This window comes from Homarus americanus, unplaced genomic scaffold, assembly GCF_018991925.1.
Source record: "Homarus americanus isolate GMGI-L3 unplaced genomic scaffold, GMGI_Hamer_2.0 scaffold13495, whole genome shotgun sequence".
NCBI lineage: Eukaryota > Metazoa > Arthropoda > Malacostraca > Decapoda > Nephropidae > Homarus > Homarus americanus.
In genome coordinates, this window is record NW_024727075.1 from 991461 (window position 1) to 1010000 (window position 18540).

The following is an 18540-nucleotide window of genomic DNA, read 5'->3' on the forward strand; positions in this document are numbered from 1 at the left end:
TAACAACCACCTGCCTCGAACAGCCACCTGTCTCTAACAGCCACCTGCCTCTAACAGCCTCCTGTCTGTAACAACCACCTGCCTCAAGTCCTTACCATCCCAAATTCACAACATCACCAGCCCTCAGCATCCCTAATCCTTACACACCACCTCTCTTATTTACCTTAATCCTCAAAACCCCTCCACCCCCCCCCCCTTGCCTTAATGTCCCTAATCCCTAAATTCAACCCTAATTGGCCTTAACTTAACACTTAATCCCATTCACTGTATTTAGTCTCTAGCATCCCAAATCCTTATCCTGCAACATTAAGCCTTCACATTTTATCCATTTTGTCTTAGTCTAATGTCTTTCCTGACTGACTGAAGTTTTTTTTTTCCGAGTGAGGGAGTTTTTCCTTTACGCCCCATTATAAAAGCACTAAAGCAGCTTTGATTAATTCTTACCCATCCTAGTTTACTTTGTTTAACCTGTTTAGCGTCTACCGTCTCTTAACCCCACCACCTCACTAAGTCTTCATCATCCCTCCAACACAAGATCTCCATCACATCTTCCTCATAAGATCTCCACCATCCCTCCCTCAAAAGATCTCCATCACCACCTCCCTCACACGATCACCACTATTCCTCCCTCACAAGACCTCCATCACCCATCCCTCACAAGACCTCCAACACCCCTCCCTCACAAGACCTCCATCACCCCTCCCTCACAAGACCTCCATCACTCCTCCCACACACAAACACCATCACTCTCACAATCACCTCCATCACTCCCTGCCACATACCTCCACCGTCATCATCCCTCCTCCCTATCACCACCCACCACTTCTCTTCCGCTCATCCCTTTCACCCCTCTCCCTGGCCCCACCTCATGACCCCCCCCCCTTGCCCCACCCCACAGGTCCCTCCCTGGCCGCCTCGTCCCGGGTCCTGGTCGACTTGGGTTACCTCTGAGCACAATTGCAGACTGCATTCCCACCGGCGCTAGCCACTGCCGGCGTGTTTATGGCTGTCCGGTGTCAGCGGTGAGGCTGTCTTTGCTGTCTTTGTTGTTCTGTACGTCAGCGGTGAGGTTGTCCATATTGATGCGAGTGTCAGCAATGCAAATGTCCTTGTTATCGTTCTGTATGTCAGTGGTGAGGCTGTCGTTCTGTTTGTCAGCGGTGAGGCTGTCGTTGATGTCGTTGTGTGTGTGTGTCTGTGGTGTCCAATGTGCGCCACAGCCTGGAGCCATGTAACTGTACGGTAGTTGATGAAGGTCAGGGTCACAGTGGAGGGTCACACAGGCATTACTTGGCCTTATTGGCACCGACGCTCTTTGTCCGTCCGTCCGTATTAAGTTCGGTTTCCGCTCGACAATATTCCATAGAAACAATAGATTCATTTCAGTTTTAACGTGAAAATACATGACGTCAGACTCTTGCTCGGAGTAGTCACACCTGTTGCTAAGTTATGAAATTCTAGACTCAGAATATATTAGGTGGTTGAGGAGATGAACCAGTCTCTAGTGACTCAATATCCGTTTTTTCCTGCTGTTCGTGTTGTGGTCATCAGTCCGGCTGTATTTGTTGTTGTTATTAGGCCGGCTGTATTTGTTGTTGTTATTAGGCCGGCTGTATTTGTTGTTGTTATTAGGCCGGCTGTATTTGTTGGTGTTAACAATCCGGCTGTATTTGTTCCAGATCATAATACCGGTGTCTGTAATCTGGTTGTTTTGTCTCGGCTGCTGTTCTAGATGTCAGCTAAATATGACCATCTCAGCCGCTGTTGTTGGTGGTGTCACTGATGTTGGAGGCCGCTTGTTTTGGTTACAAATAGTGTTGAGAATTCCAGCAGTGTAAGTTACCAGTGTTGATACGCCTGATCTAAGTGTATCTTTCATATAGCACAAGTTAATGTAAACACCGCCTCTGAGAGTAATGTTTTTTGTGGCTGCTGCTTACTGTGATTCTCTGGCCATTAGTGGGGGTTGTGTTGTAGTTGTGATTCCTGTGTTGTGGTGGGAGTCATTGTTGTGTTGTAGTGGTAGTCACTGTTGTGTTGTGAGTCATTGTTGTGTTGTGGTGGTAGTGACTGTTGTGTTGTGGTGAGAGTCATTGTTGTGTTGTGGCGGTAGTGATCGTTGTATTGTGGTGGTAGTGATCGTTGTGTTGTGGTGGTAGTAACTATAGTATCATGATGGTGTAACACCTTCATATCACTATAACTCTTGTACTGTATTAAGGTGATGGCACTATAACCTGTTAATGGTAAAATGGCCCTTGATACCATAACTTTATAGTAACGATGGTGTTAATGGTGAAATAAATCCTTTTTTTCTGTTGTTGTTGATATATGAATCGAGAGCCACAGGTAAAGCATTGTGTGTTATGTGCGTGTAGAACCGGACGTCATCGTATGTGCGTGTCTACCGCCTTATTGTCGTAACTCTGTGCGTGTCTATATCGTGCGTTTTTCAGCCTCATGTTTGAAAGCTTGGATGTGCTTTTCCAGGCTTGGGTGGGTTTAAATACGCTTTGTCCAACAGCTGTGTGTAGGTTTAAGGATACATTTAAAACTGTGATATGTGTGTGTGTTTGGTTAACGCATCCTAACACATTCTCTCCTGCAACACGTAAATGACAGAAACAGAATTATGTAGTTATGTAGTTCTGAAATATATATGTCAAGGTTTAATATTCATGATTGATTGGATGTTAAACTTGTATATGTAGAAAACTAAAAACAAAAATATCAAATTCCGACGTTTCTAATACATATATCATAGTTCTGTCGCCAGTACATATATATAGAGTACATAACTAAAAGCTAACTCTATTTACTCTAACTCTTTCGGATTCTTTTCTCGGTGTATTGAATGAAGCGGCCATCTGGAAAATTGCTTCCCGTTCCAACTCCCGTCTAAGCACTCACCCCAATGAGAGATCAATTAGTGCAAACATCACATAGACAGCTTTTAGTAGAATAGACATTGCCCCAATCCATACATAATGAAATTCTATCCTCTATCCATCCCTCCCTCCTTAACCCTCATTCCTCTCTATCCCCTTTACCCTTCCCCACCCCTCTAGAAGTGACGCATCCTGCAGCTGTCGTTATACCTAAAATCCTTCATATTAATCTCAAGTAGTATCATCATCCTAATCATTACGGCATTTTGTCATCTGCAATTGAGTGTGGTTTGTTTTTGCTTCGTATTCTGGTAATGACTGTGACAACAAACATCAACACGACAGCATAGTCGCCTAACACACCGGTGATGTTGACGATGAAGTAATGTAGAACAGGCTCATTGACTCCTCCCCTCAGCCCTATCGACAAAGACACTGAGGAGAAAAATACTGAAATGATAAGAACATCACTGACTTTGTTCACCTACGGCCGAATGTAAAGATGTGACTTTGTTCACCTGTGGCCGGATGTAATAAGAAAAACATCACTGACTTTGTGCGGCCAGATGTAATATCGTCCTGGCCAGACTCAGGTGTAAAAAAGATAATGACAGAAGGAGGAAGGAAAAAAAAAAGTGTGTGTAGGTGAGGTGCAGAGCAAGAGAGTGGAGCTAAGAGGTGGGGATTTGTCCATGGCACAGGTGGACAAGAGGATTACCACAAGCTTATTAGCAGCAGCTACACTCTCCCAGCCCCCCCACCCCACCGTGTTTCACCTCTCTCTCTCTCTCTCTTGCTATCCCCAAGTCTGTCTGTCTGTCTACTTCTCTTCTGTCATATTTCTTTCTATTCCCGCTTGTATTTTTTCTTATTTTCATATTTATCTTATTTTTTTGTGTTTTAATGTCACTGCTTCTTGATTTAGTTGCTTTGTACCACACGATATAAAAGCTGAGAGAAATTATGACAATGTAGGACTGGGCAGTGTTCACGACGTACACACAAGAGTAGTGAACACGACGAACACACCCGGCTACCACTGGAAGCTTCAACAACACTGTAAACTAAGTACAGTATGTTGAGGGAGTTAATTTTCTTCTCGTTCTGTACCATAATTTACCTAGTCGCTGGCAGTATACTTTCTGGAGTCACTATAAACACACGTCCTCATACACGCTTGGGTATCAGTATGACTTATCAATTGTCTGTATTTATACGGTACAGAACAATTAACCTTTTATAGGATTACACAAATAAAAGTTTTCATGTAAATATTTCTGTTTCAATTCTGGTATTAGTGGGGGATTGTGTAAGGGGCGCATATAACAATTCATATTACAGTGATCACTTCCCCATAACAAATTATTAAAACAAAAAGCTAACTGGGAAAACATAAAAAAAAAATCAGTCAACACAACTTGTGATATCTGTAAATAAATTTATAATCCCCTGCACTGTGTATATGAACTATAGCAACTATATTCACACACACACACACACACACACACACACACACACACACATACACACACAGATTTTTTTTATTCAAGAACCCTAAATAATTCCCATACACTCAAAAATATATCAGTTGGGAACCTAATCTTTTGCGTACGTGTAGCTTAATGTTACAGAAAGACGTAATATAATCCTGAGAGTTATCGGGTATCACGTGACTCGTCCTACCATCTCGACTATAAAAACTCATCGCGTCGCCCCTATACCACCAGTCGTTTACAAGCAGCACTGACCGTAACACCATCCCAGCTTTCATTCCTCTTTAGACTTGTCAGCTCAAAAGGAAAAATATTCAATGGTTGCTTTTAATTGGTTTTCTACTATTTTATTTGTTTTATTTCATAGAGGATCATTTTTTTTTATGTAGACTATATCATTTATTGTGCTATTGATTGCTTCAGGAGGTTAAAGGTATCATAGGGAGTGAGTACTTGTTTTGGAGCATAACCTGGTAGTTAAAGTGTAAGTGTGCGCAAGTATGTGAATTCGTAGTACAGTTCATGCTTAAGTTGCTTCACTGCCAACAAATAACCTTTACAACAGGGGATAAATTGAGTTACAGTCACACTTAAGGTTGTGGTAAACAGATAACAGTATTGCTAAGATTGTTTACATCTGAGGAAGTGGATTCAAGTCCAAAGAGAAAGAAGTAGTGAGCAGCAAGTGTCTTATGGTTAGTGGGTGCGTGTGGTTAGTCCCGCAGGCATGACGGCCCATAAGATACACAGGACACAACACACTGTATACTAAGCCTTCAGTACACAGTGAGGCAGCATGGCCGGCATTGCACTCGACCAACTATACCTTCCTGCTGTAATGTTAGGTTAATTATTTACAGCCGCGTGGATTTGGGGAGCACCCTGGGATCAAACCAACGACCCTTAGGACAGGAGGCGAGAGCTGAATCCACCCGGCCACCGCAACCAAGCACCAAAATTAAGCTTAATTAACGTAATTTTTGTTATTCTTGTGCACTAGAGTAAAGCAGGGAGGTGTTCTACTGTCAGGACGGCCCTAACTCCCCCCCCACCCCACCCCGGACTTTTCACTGGGTTCCTATAAGCAATCTTATTCCTGGGAACGAATGGCTGAGTTCCTGGTATCACCGCCATCCCCTTCAGGTCCTTAATATTTCACCTCCGACGACGCCCTTCGCCACATCATCATATCTCTCTCTCCTTCCCTCTTCCTCTCCTTCCCTCTTTTCTCTCCCTCCCTCTTTCTCTCTATCTCTCCCCATCCCTCCTTTCCCTCTTTCTCTTTATCTCTCCTACCTCCCTCTTTCTTTCCCTCTCTCTTTCTCTCAATCTCTCCCTATCTATCTATCTATCTATCTTTCTATCTCTCCTCTTTCTCACTCTCTCCCTCCCCTCTCTCCTATCCTCTATCATTATCATCTTCCGTCGTACCCTTCCATCTGCCACTTTTTTCCAGGGGGGAAGGGGAGGAGGAAGGGGAGAAGGAAGGAGGGAAGGGAGACGGAAGGAGGGAGGAGGAGGAGGGGGAGGAGAGGAGGAGGGGGGGAGAAAGAAAGGGAGAAGGGAGAAAGGGAGGGCAAGACCACGTAGGGGACCATAAGTGACAATTTTTTAACCCTTGCCTGCAGAAATGTGCTTCAAATTAAGTGGTGCGCTGGTGTGATGCTGAGGGTTCATGTGTCCTCCCCACCCTCCCTTCCCCTTCTCAGCCCTCTTACCCTCCCCCAACCCCCACCCCACCCCTCCCCAACAGCTCTCCCGTGACAGCTGTGTTCCCAAGATTTATAAGCAAAATCCCGTAATAGAGAGCACGACGCCTCTGCTCTCCTCTCCTCTTTCCCCCTTATTCATTTTCCTCACCTCTCTCCCTCTCCCCTCCTCTCCTCCTCCCCATGTTGTTATTGTCTTCTTTTCTTTATCTTTATCTTTTATATACGTCCTCCTTTCTTAACCTCTTCCTCCTCTTTTCTTCGTTGTCTTGTTCATTGTCTTTAATAAAATGAACATAAGTTTCTTGATACAGATGACTCATTTTGGTTTTAATAATACATGTAATATACTTTTACGTGTAATAACTAAGTAGAGAGAGTGAAGAAGGGATGAATGACAGAGTTGAGTGAAGAAGGGATGAATGACAGAGTTGAGTGATGGAGGGGTGGATGACGGAAGAAGTAAGAGTGTGATGGAGGGTTGCATGACGGGGTATGTGAGTGTCAGATGGAGGGTTGGATGACGAGTGTGTGTTAGTGTGATGGAGAGTTGGATGACGAGGGTGTGAGATGGAGGGTTGGATGACGGAGGAGTGAGAGAGAAAAATGAGACGACTTCAACGACACACATTTTAAGGCTACAGTGTTAAAGCTATATATTATCGTCACCGTGTATATATATATGTATGTATGTATGTATGTATGTATGTATGTATGTATGTATGTATGTAGGGGGGTGATAAGGCAGGTCTTCTTCTATCTAAAATAAATAAACAATAAACACCAAACACACTAACATCACCTGCTGCAAGTTACGTCTCGTCTTAAATAACCCACACAGATGATTCTTACGCCAAAACTAAACAAAGGTCCTTAAAACCTTTCTAGAATATAACTTAAACAGTGTAGGGGCATAATAAGACTGTCAACTGTCAGCATAGTGTCAGCGTGAGATTGAACGTAAGCTCGGGAGCGAACATTCTGAAGTATATTTGAGAAAACTTCCTCACTCGGAGAAAAACATTGTTTGTCAGTTAGTAATGGACGAATACCCACATTGAAAGACTAGTCATTTTTTTCTTCTCGATTTCAAAAGTTTTTAAATCATGTTCTTCTAATGAGATAGATATTTTTTTTACTTTTTTTTTATATAAATTTATGTTATTATTATTAGTATTATATTTATAAGCACATTCGCGTTATACAGGAGTCCGTCTTTGCTGGGAAATTCTAAAGAGTTTTGAGCCTGATGATAAATGTGGGTATTTGTGGTACAACTTTAACGTGATGCTTTACAAGTAGTGGGGTACATTACTAAAAGAGTCCCATGGTACAGCAAGAGTGGTACAGTATAAGCTCTTAGTGTGACAGTACACCGTCATCACCACACTCACCAGTTCCACCACACAATCGCCACTACCACACCATCACCACCACACTACCATCACCACACCATCACCACCACACTACCACCACCACACCATCACCAAAACCACATCATCACCACACCATCACCACCACCACACCATCACCACCACACCATCCCTCGTACACCCACCATCAGGGCCACCAACCAACTTTCCCGGCGCTGGTGTAGTAAAAACTAGTTTCCCTCAAGTTAAAGTAGGCTGGTCCAAGCAGACTCCTCCTTACCCCAGCAGCTGAGAGAAGCCACCAGGACCTCATACCAACCAACCCTCCTGCAGTGATATCCTTGACCTGGAATAAGTCCCTCGGGGGTGAAAAAAAAGGATATTGTAAAGTGGTGATGATTTTCCTTGATGGCGCTCACTGGCCAAGTTAACAGGAAACTGATAATCTTGGTATTAAAGTCTCGAGTAATAAAGAATGTGAGACGTAGTGTTACCGGCAGGGGAAATCGTTCTCAGAAACACACACTCTCGTTTTCTTGGTGTTTGAGCAGCATTAACAGACCCGTGTCCATAACTACGGTTCCTCACGCAGATTCCCCCCAACGTTTCCTTTCTTTTAATCTTTTTCTCGGTGATAACGTTCTGGATATCGAGGACTTGAGAAATATTTACAGTTGCCGATAATACCTCACTCATGATACTTTCTACAACGTGATGATGGGGAAGATTTCGATGAATAATTAAAAAAAATTATATTATTTATACTGTCGGGTATTGAGGATAATAATTTCTTGAGATACACTTTTAAGAGATCACAGAACTATGGCCTCTTCAGGATGATAATTTAGTCTTCTTTTTTTCATTAGTTGAATAATTGTGAAATGCTGGAGGAAAGCAGAAATCTGTCAACATGAACTGTGGGTGAATGGATTAATGGATTCATATAAGGGTGAACACCTTTTACCACAGTTGAGATGAAGTTGGATGACAGATATATTAATAAAAAAAAGACAGACAGATAGACAGGCATATAAGACAGGGAAAGAGGACGTAAGGTTGTTAATCCTCGTTAAATACACGGGTTAAAATTAATTTATATTAACCTGTTACTTCAAATGTTAAATCTAAGGAGAGGAGAGACAGTCTAACAACCTCCTGGAGACTATACACATCTTCCGTCTCATACGAAATCTTCAACAATTACCAGAAGCCCTTTAACACTAACTCCACCTCCTCAATCTTTGGCACGTCAGTTTCCAACGATAAAACCCCCCTGTGTGTGTGTGTGCGTGTGTGTGTGTGTGTGTGTGTGTGTGTGCGTGTGTGTGTGTGTGTGTGTGTGTTTTACAGGTGATGCAGGTATGGTAACAAATACGTAACAGAGCTTAATCAAGTCATCGTGGGCCGAGCTGGAACAAATCACTCCTCAACCACGCCGCCTTGATCCAAAACATGAGCCCAGGCCACAGTGAGCTAAGAAGATGTGAGCTAAATCAACGTGTGAGTTAGTCCACTTTAAGCCATGCCAACCAAAACCACTGCGCCGTGAGCTAGAACCACGTCCGCTCGCTCCCGCTCGCCCCGTTCGACCTGACGTATCGCCTCTAGGATCTCCAACAGTCAACTTATTCCCCTACTCTAAGAATAGGCCCAGAAGGCGAGCTGTGTAGACCTCCCCCACCTCTCTATTCCCTGGGGCCTGGGTCATGCTGGCTGCTTCGCCCTAATGGTGAATGGAGAAGAGGGACTTGACAAGAGGGTAATGGTGTTTGACAAGGAGAAGTGGCGCTTGACATGAGGAAAAGATGTGCTTCATAATGGTTAAAGAATTGCTTGATCGGGGGATGGGAGGTGTTTGATGACAAGGTGGGGTACTGGTAGAGAGGTTCTTGACACACCAGTCAAAGAGAGAGAGAGAGAGAGAGAGAGAGAGAGAGAGAGAGAGAGAGAGAGAGAGAGAGAGAGTGTGTGTGTGTGTGTGTCTAACAGAATTAACCGTTGTTTTGATATGACTTTTCTAGAAGGACGTATAAACCCGCCACCTCCCTCACCGCCCCAGCGATATGTCAAGTATGCAACGGCACCCGGGACGACACCTGACAGGCGGTGGACCAGCCCTCACCACAACATTTCCTCATCAGTTGGGTGGGGATGGTGGGGAGAGGATGTGGAGTGGTTGGGAGGGTGGGGAGGGAATGGGGTGGTGGGGATAGTGGCGAAGGGGGTGAGGCTGGTGGAGAAGGGAGTGGGACTGGTAGAGAGGGGTGTGGGGCTGGTGGAGAAGGGGGTGGCAAGTGGTAGAGAGAGAGAGGGGGGGGGAACACACTGAGAGACCTTAGGTGGTTGGGGGGGGGGACATACTACTCAGTACATGTGTCTCTGGAACAACAAACTTTTTCTCATCAGAGTCTGGAAGGGAGAACATCAGTCTCCCTCAACTCTCCTTCGTTCCTCACACTGTCATTCTTTCTCTCTGTTTCTCTTTCTCCTTCCTTCCTTCCCTCCTCCTCCTCCTCCAGTAGAGGGAGAAGCATAGAGACAAGGAGGAGGAGGAGGAGGGTACAACAAGATCCACTCATTCATCAAGACACTGAGATGAGGTGTTTGGGAAGTGGCACATATCCAAGAAGAAGGAATAAGTGAAGAGGAAGAGGAGAAGGACGAATGAAGACAGGAAGAGAGGAGAAGGAAGAATGAACACAACAAGAGATACGAAGAAGAGCCTTTAAAAGAAGAGACTGAAAGAATTTAGAGAATAACCAATAATAACATCATAACACTTCACTATAACTCTTCAAAATTATTCAAATCAAATCTGCATATTCCTTTAAAAAAACTAAAAACAAGTATAAAAAAATAAATAAATTTATAAAATATTTCAATCAGTGGGGGTTGTCAAGAGTTAACAACGTCAACAACAACCATTTTTAACATTAGTCACTGGCAAATCGTCTTAGTGGGAATTAACGTGTCACTACCCATCACCCATCCATACACACCCTTTATATTACAGACAAACTAACTTAAGATTACCGAGGTAGAAAAACATTTACTGTATAATAATGAGACAGACAAACATTATCATTTACTGTATAATAATGAACAGAAGCATAATAATTAACTGTATAATAATGAACAGAAGTTTAATAATATCAATAACACCTTCATCCGGGCGCCAAGAATCTAATAAACTTTGACAAGACCGACACAAAACAGACGAGCTTTTTATATCAGTCTCTCTCATTGTCGAACTTGAAGCCTTTAAGAGAGATCCTTGTGCCATATAATCCCCTCGCCTCCATGGTTCGTCTTGTTGGGCATGGGAAGACACTCAGAAAACACACGGACAGAGATGACTGATTTGTAGCTCAGGCAGAGGATAAATAGATGCATTACGAGACAAATGGAAAAAAGTGAAGTGAGTGAGTGAGTGAGTGAGTGAGTGTATACATGAATAAGCACTATGATCGTGTCTCAGGTTGCCACTAAAAAAACACCACCAAATGATAAGGCACCGCTAACTACATAAATAAACAATAAGAAAATCATGGAAGTTAACGTGGAAGAGAATAAGTAATTAAAAGGAAAAATAAAGTCCAGCTGTTAATAAATATAAATGGAAATAATAAAGGGTAAAAATAGCTAACTATATCTTTATGAAAAAAAATGGTCATTAATCTTGTTGGCGACAAAGAGAAGGAATTTTTCAAGGCTCAGTATGGGAGTGTTGAGGGACGAGTTATTTTATTATTTTGCGTTGTTCCAGATATTAGTGATGAGACAACAGAACTCTCTACGTTACATCATCCGAGGCACTACTGACCCCCTCACTCACTGTTACGTTCGTCTTCACTAAGTTAACGAGACGGATAAAACGCCCTCAATCGAGTGAATATATAAACAAGGTTGTCCATCTCAAAACATTCAGATTGACATCTTATTCCTAAGACCTGAAAGTGAAACCTGGAGGCGCCTCACCGTGGAGTAACACACACTGATGATACACACGACACCATTGTGTTAGTAAATATATATTTACTAACACAACAAAACACACGCCATTAACTTGGGCCAGAATACAGAATAAAGCTTGTGGTCTAGAGCCAGTGATAGTGAAGCTCCGCGGCTGGTGTAGGCGAGGTGCTGGACGTGACGACATCAGTGTCCAGGAGGCCACCCTACGCTCGTCTGTCTCCCGTACACACACACAACACGTGAGGCTGTACCCGACTGTCTCATTCTCATAAACATCACCGTCGGGGAGAGAGTTTCTGAGAGATCGGTGTTCGGTAAAACATACAGTAGAGATCTAATAGCGGAGGGGCAGGCGATCGATATCCGGAAGGAAGCTGTATAAGAGTGATGCCGCCCCGACACTGTGTCTGTCCTGTGGCCGCTGTTGGCCGGATACTCACCCTCACTATTGCATTGGTGGAGGGCCAGACCTTTGTCTCAAATGACCTTAATCCTCAATCCCACCTGTGATAAAAATACACAAGTGATAAAAGAAGTGAACCATTAAAACTTGCGCAAATTTCCCCGTCAGCAGCAGCATTAGAGTCTTCACCATAGCTTCACTGTATTGCGTTCTTCTTCCAGTCAACAACTCTCTCTCTCTCCCACCCAGTTGACAGGCCGCACTCCTCCATCATCGCAACACACCACAAAACATCCCACATCATCTCCGCCCGCCACCACCCCCATCCCGCTTCTCCTACACCTCATAATGGCGAACATCCCTCTAATCTGTCCCCTCACTATCATCACTCCTACAACAACCAGAGCCCCTCACATCATTCCTACAACATCCAGTGCCCTTCCCATTACGCCTAACAACATCCAGAGCTCCTCCCATCATTCCTGCAACATCCAGGGCTCCTCCCATCACTCCCGAATCATTTCATTCATCCCAACATTCCTCTCTCCCCTTACCCATCCCTTATCCCCCCCCCTCCCCTCCATCTGACATGATCGCCAGGAAACGAGCGTAGGGCGTCAGCGACACACATATTCCACGTCACTTCTTCGGTTTCATTTTTCGTGTGGACAGCTTGGTGGGGGCGTCCAAATGATCATGGCGGAGCAGTCATTAATCAAGAGGCCACACAATCCCTCACATTCATCCTCCTTGCCTGTGTGTCTGTCTGTGTCTTTGTGTGTCTATGGTGTCGGGGGGAGGGGTGTCCACTCCTGTGTTTGTTGGCGCCCGGAGAGCTTCGTCAAAGGCCCAACTACCCTGGGCTACTTTTCGTGCTTGTGACTCCTACAGCCCGCGGGGATATTTCTTTGTATAGTTCCTGTAGTCTTGTCGAGGGAATGTATAGAGAGATGTTTTTCTAGCGATCGTAAGACTCGAGAAATTATTTTTTATCAGCTGTAGTGTCACTAAACTTCTCTGTGCTCAACTACCACTAAATATGCCAACAACTCTCAAACCTGTCGATTTTTACCCAGCCTACAAATGGGGGACGGAATATTATTTTCTATCCTGTCTGTCTGTTTGCCTTTTGCTGTCCCTAAAATAACTCGAGAACAGAGTTACATATTTGCACCAAACTTGTCAGGTTTTATCAACATGTGGCAAAGTCTACATGATAAAACTTTCGGTGCAAAATGCACCCCCATTGACCAATTGTTGCTATGGTAACAGTTTGCGTCATATGAAAATCGGGTATTAAAGAAAACGATGACATGAGGCAGTCTCCAGCGGCGACTACTTTAAATAACACTGACAGTGGCACTAGTTCCATATTTATCCTGACACTCTGAAAATGTAATGCGTCGAATGATTTTTTTTTCATAGATGTTTTACTGCAAATGGTAGCTGGTGAGTTTTCTTAAGAATGTACAGTAGTTTTTTGGTGTGCGTGTGCGTGTATGTGTGTGTGCCTGCGTGCGTGTAAAACCTGTGTCAATTTAAGCGCTTTTTAACATTGTACAGTACAAGGTTACAGCCAATGGATCTTTATCTTACTCCGGCATCCACATAATTACCTCCTCATTAAATCATCTATCCATCCATTATCTTATTCCCATCTTTACTTACTTCCTTAATATCTATCTTCCATCAGCTGTTTTTATAAGCCAATATTTTTTTTTTCACGACGCATGGCAGACTCCGCGTATGTTTGGGAGGAGGTTTCCGTACGCACGAAGACTTGCATGGAGAGGTTATTAAAGCGTGAAAGGAGACAATGAGTAATGATATGCGTAAAAAAGACACTGCGTAAAAGGAGAGATTACCTGAGGGTTTTAAATGCGTAAAAGGAGACAATGCGTGAGGGGTTTTATTGCGCGAGAACTACTTAAGCGTGCGGAGTTTTCTTTCTTGTGTGTGTAGAGCAGTGGGGGTGGGTAGGGGAGGAGAGAGGAGACATTCAGTGCGCATGTAAGACTTCTTAGGTGAACCCCCACTTGTGAACTGTAACCACAAATGCTTTCGACCGTAAGAACCTTTACAGAATGTGTTTATCAGGCTCTCCCTTTCCCCCCCCTCCTTCATTCTCCTTCATCCCTAATCCCATCATCCTCGCCCTCCTTTCTCTACAATCCCCTCCCCATCATTCCCCCCTTCCCCATCATTCTCCCCCTTCCCTCACCCCCTCATCACCCACACCCATCGCGTGTATGAAACTCCTTCTTGCGAGCCAAAAAACACAATTTTATTATCATTATTCTCGCTATAAAAGCACAGAGTTATTAACATCATTATTCCCGCAATAAATGGATACACTTTTTATTACCATTATTCTTGACGTAAAATTATCGGGTTTTTTCTTTTTTACAATATTTCTTGCAATTAAGGATTCGTTTTTAATATCGTTATTCTTCCTGCAAGAGAATATTGTAATGTTTTGGGTTTTTTATCGTCATTCTTGTGGCTGCGTGTATCTTTGGTATTCTGTTTTCTAGCTCGGTTGACGTGACCTTTCATTAGGCGAAAACACTTCCATTATCCTTCCTTTAGTTAGTTACAGAATGAAAAAAAAAGGAGGAAAATTTTAAATAAAGTCGTACGTGTTATGAATAGTTATTGTGAACACCACTTTATCAACTAGCTTTTACTGTTGTTATATGCCAATTCATGTTAAATATCCACACTTGCTTTTAGACAGAACGGTAAAAAATGTATAATTATCTCAGAACCTCTAATATACACAGGTATTTAAATCAATGTAAACAATTTTCACCTGTGGCTGCCGAGTTCGAACCGTCACTGAGGATGGCTTACAGGCAGCTTACCCATCGGTCAACCAGGCACTCGGATGTTGAAATTGTTGACGGTAAAAAAAAATATATTCCTCGTTTATTAGTTGAAAATTTTAACATATTAACCTTGTTCTATCATCATCAGTCAATAGAGGATTATTCAAGGAAATTTTGATTATTTTCCTTGAAGTTTGGGTTGCTGTTGTCTTCTCACGTCAAACAATTCCTCAAACCACAAACACACATAAAACATCCTGTCTAGCGAGGCTCTCAGAGTATATATCTGAACCTACAACCTAAACTATATATTGTATTGTTGTTGAAAAATATACAAGATAGAAGGAAAACATTTAAGATGCCAAGATATGATATTAAATGTTGTAAAAATCACTTAATGGTGAAGCAAGATGTGTCAAGGGGAAGTCTGTTTGAGTAAGATAAGAGACAAACATAAACAGGTTTGACTGAATTATATATCACCTGATGCTATGAAAACAAGACACAAACAACAACAACAAACACAAACAACAACAACAAACACAAACAACAACACCAGCCCAAAATAACTGAACAATATCAGAATGACCCAATGCATCATAACCACACCCATTCGCCCTTTCCATCCTCCCTACTTCCCTCGCACTTTCATCCATCCCACCCCAACCCTCCTTCCCACCCGCTTTCATCCATCCCTCCCCCATCCCGCCCCCCTACCCCCTCTACTCCCTCCCACCCACCTTCACCCATCCCTCCCCCCCATCCCACCCACCTTCACCCATCCCTCCCCCATCCACCCACCCCTCCCTCCCTCCCACCCACTTTCACCCATCCCTCCCCCCATCCCACCCACCCTACCCCTCCATAATCCCCATCTGGTCCAGTTTACGACGCCCACTAAACAAAAACCCGCCCACCCAATACCGAAGGGCGGCGTGGAAAATGTATGCGACTTTTATAATACCTTTACTGTCCGCGACGACCCCCAGGAGGCCCATTTTTGACAGCAGTTTGAGAGTTGGTCAAAGAACGGCCCCCGCGCCCTGCTCACCAGCCATCTTAGTGGACGCTTTTTCTCTCTCTTTATTACCCGGGATGGACCCTTAGCTCCTGCTGTGACTACTGCTTTGAGGGCTACTGCCGGGTGATTATTGCTTGAGGGCTATTGTCAGATGATTATTGCTTTGAGGGCTACTGCCGGATGATTATTGTTTGAGGGCTATTGCCAGATGATTATTGCTTTGAGGGCTATTGCCGGATGATTATTGCTTAAGGGCTACTGCCGGATGATTATTGCTTAAGGGCTACTGCCGGATGATTATTGCTCTGAGGGCTACTGCCGGATGTTTGCGCCTTGAACGCTACTGCCGGACGATTATTGCATGTGGGCTACTGTTAGACGATGGCTATTTGAGGGCTACTACTGGACGGACCGCAAGGTACCTGCGACTACTACTTGAGGGGCTACTTCTTAAGGGACCTTACCCTTCTGTCACTATTCATTGAAGACTACTTTTGGACGATTAGCGCTCAGGGGTTACTCACGGAAAAATACTTTTTGAGGGCGAACGATAGACGACCAATGTTCATGGGCCACTGCTACAAGAATGACAACTACTCCTATTAACTACTGAAGGCTAACGATGGAAGATTCAGCCTACTGATATAAAGTTGTTGGTGGGGACATCAGGTTTTCTTCACTCTCCCACTATCTCCACCACTGTCAAGGCAGATCCCCACCACATGAAGCATCCTCCAACATGCCACAGTGAAGCAACATACCTAACATAACATAATGAAGCTTCCGCAATATAACACGGTGAAGCATTCCCAACATAACAGTTTCAGTGTGTGTGTGTGTGTGTGTGTGTGTGTGTGTGTGTGTGTGTGTGTGTGTGACAATTATAATGTTTTTTTGTTAGTACTACTATATTATTATTATTATTATTATTATTATTATTATTATTATTATTATTATTATTATTATTATTACTGAGCACCAAGTTATGCTTATACACTATTACCAGATATTTGTCGTAATTTGCTTTCATTTCTATAGGTAATTATTTTTCCCCTTAACACTCCCCCATTATGACCCTCCCATTACACCCTTTAACCACAACCCATTATCTCCCATACCACCACTACCCCTTCCTCCTTACACTACTGTGACCACAACCCATTACCCCCATCACCCCCACCCCCTCACACCCCTTGTACCACAACCCATTACCACCATCATCCCCTCCCCATTATTTACAGGTCACCTTCTACAAACTCATCCATTTTTTGTCACGAAAAGTTTAATTGAAATTGAAATCTGCTGCTTCGGGTAACAGTGAACGAGAGTCACTGATGATATTAATTACCCCGACGCGTCACCCCCCCTTGTCCCTAGCTGTCTCCCCCTCCTCCTTCACCCCTCCTCCTCCAGCTCCCTCTCCTCCTCCTCCTTCTCTTTATCTACCTCCTCTTCCCAATCCAACCCTCTTCCTCCTCCACCTTCTCTTCTCAACTACCCACTTCACCACCCCTTCTCTCCTTCCATCTCGCCTCGCCACCTCCTGTCCTCCTACGCCTCGTCACTCCTCCTCCTCCTCCTCCTCCACCACCTCCTCCTCCACCACCAATTCAGCTCTTCTTCCAAACCAATCTCCTCACCTCTTCCTCCTATTTCCTCACCTTCTCACCTCACCTTCTCTTACCCTCTCTCCCTCCTGACCTCTGACCTCCAGTGCTTTAAGATACAAGAAGGTTCACCAGGAATACGAGTATACAAAGGTTCAATGGAGATTTTAGACCAATTTTTTATGAGACTTGAAACTCTAAAATGAATCGCTTCGTCAGCTCGGCTTCTCCAGAGATCGGGGAGGGGAGGGTAGGGGTGTTGACGGCTCCACATGTAATTCAGAAACCTGGGAAGGCTGGGCGCTGTGTTGCTAAGATGTCTGATAGGTTGAGAAAGTGAAGGTGAAAATTACCTGATGAAAAGTGAAGGAGGTTAGGTTAGGTTAGGTTAGGATAGGTTAGGTTAGGTTAGGTTAGGTTAGGTAGAGAATAGATCCTTAACTGGAGTGGTTGAGAGTGGTGATGGTGAGCCTCGAGATAAGTGATGATGAACTCAACCTCCTCCTCAAGCCATCACCCTCAACTCTCTCTCCACCTCACCCTCCATGAACCATCACTCTCAAACCCCCTCACCTCGTCGCTCGTACCATCAATCTCTACCTCCCCCTAGTATGACCCCCCCCACCCCCAATACCCTCCTTCTCCCTCCTACTACACCCCCCCTCACAGCGATCAGACGCCATCTACAACTTACATCTAATGTGCCCCACGGCGAGAAATAAAAATTTTACAACACTTACCTAACAAATTAACTTAATGTGTTTTCCCGTAGCTGCTCTATATCAATTCAATTAACGGTAATGAATGTTCAGTGAATAGGTATACAGTCCGTGGCTTAATAGGAGTGTATACTCAGTGATGAACTAAAAAGTGAAGTGTGACGATGACACGCAACACGCAGGTAAACCGAGATCTTTCTATTAGTTCATATCCTTTGGGGAGTAAGTTTGGTGTTTTTTAATCTTTCCCGAGCTTCGTTTAGTAGATTTAACCTATGCTAAAAAACGATTTGCTTCACATCTGCCACAAACACGGTTTTAGAATCTTGTAGTGTGATGTTCTGTTTACGAGTGACGTCACACCACAAGCTCAGAGAACATAAGTTATAGTGAAGAAAGAACGCATTATGCACCATGACCAGACGGATAAATACATACACGTTAATAAAATCATCTTCTGGACGACTGTTGCCTGCGCGACCTACATTACGACTGGGACTAAAACTCAGATTATATATAGAAAG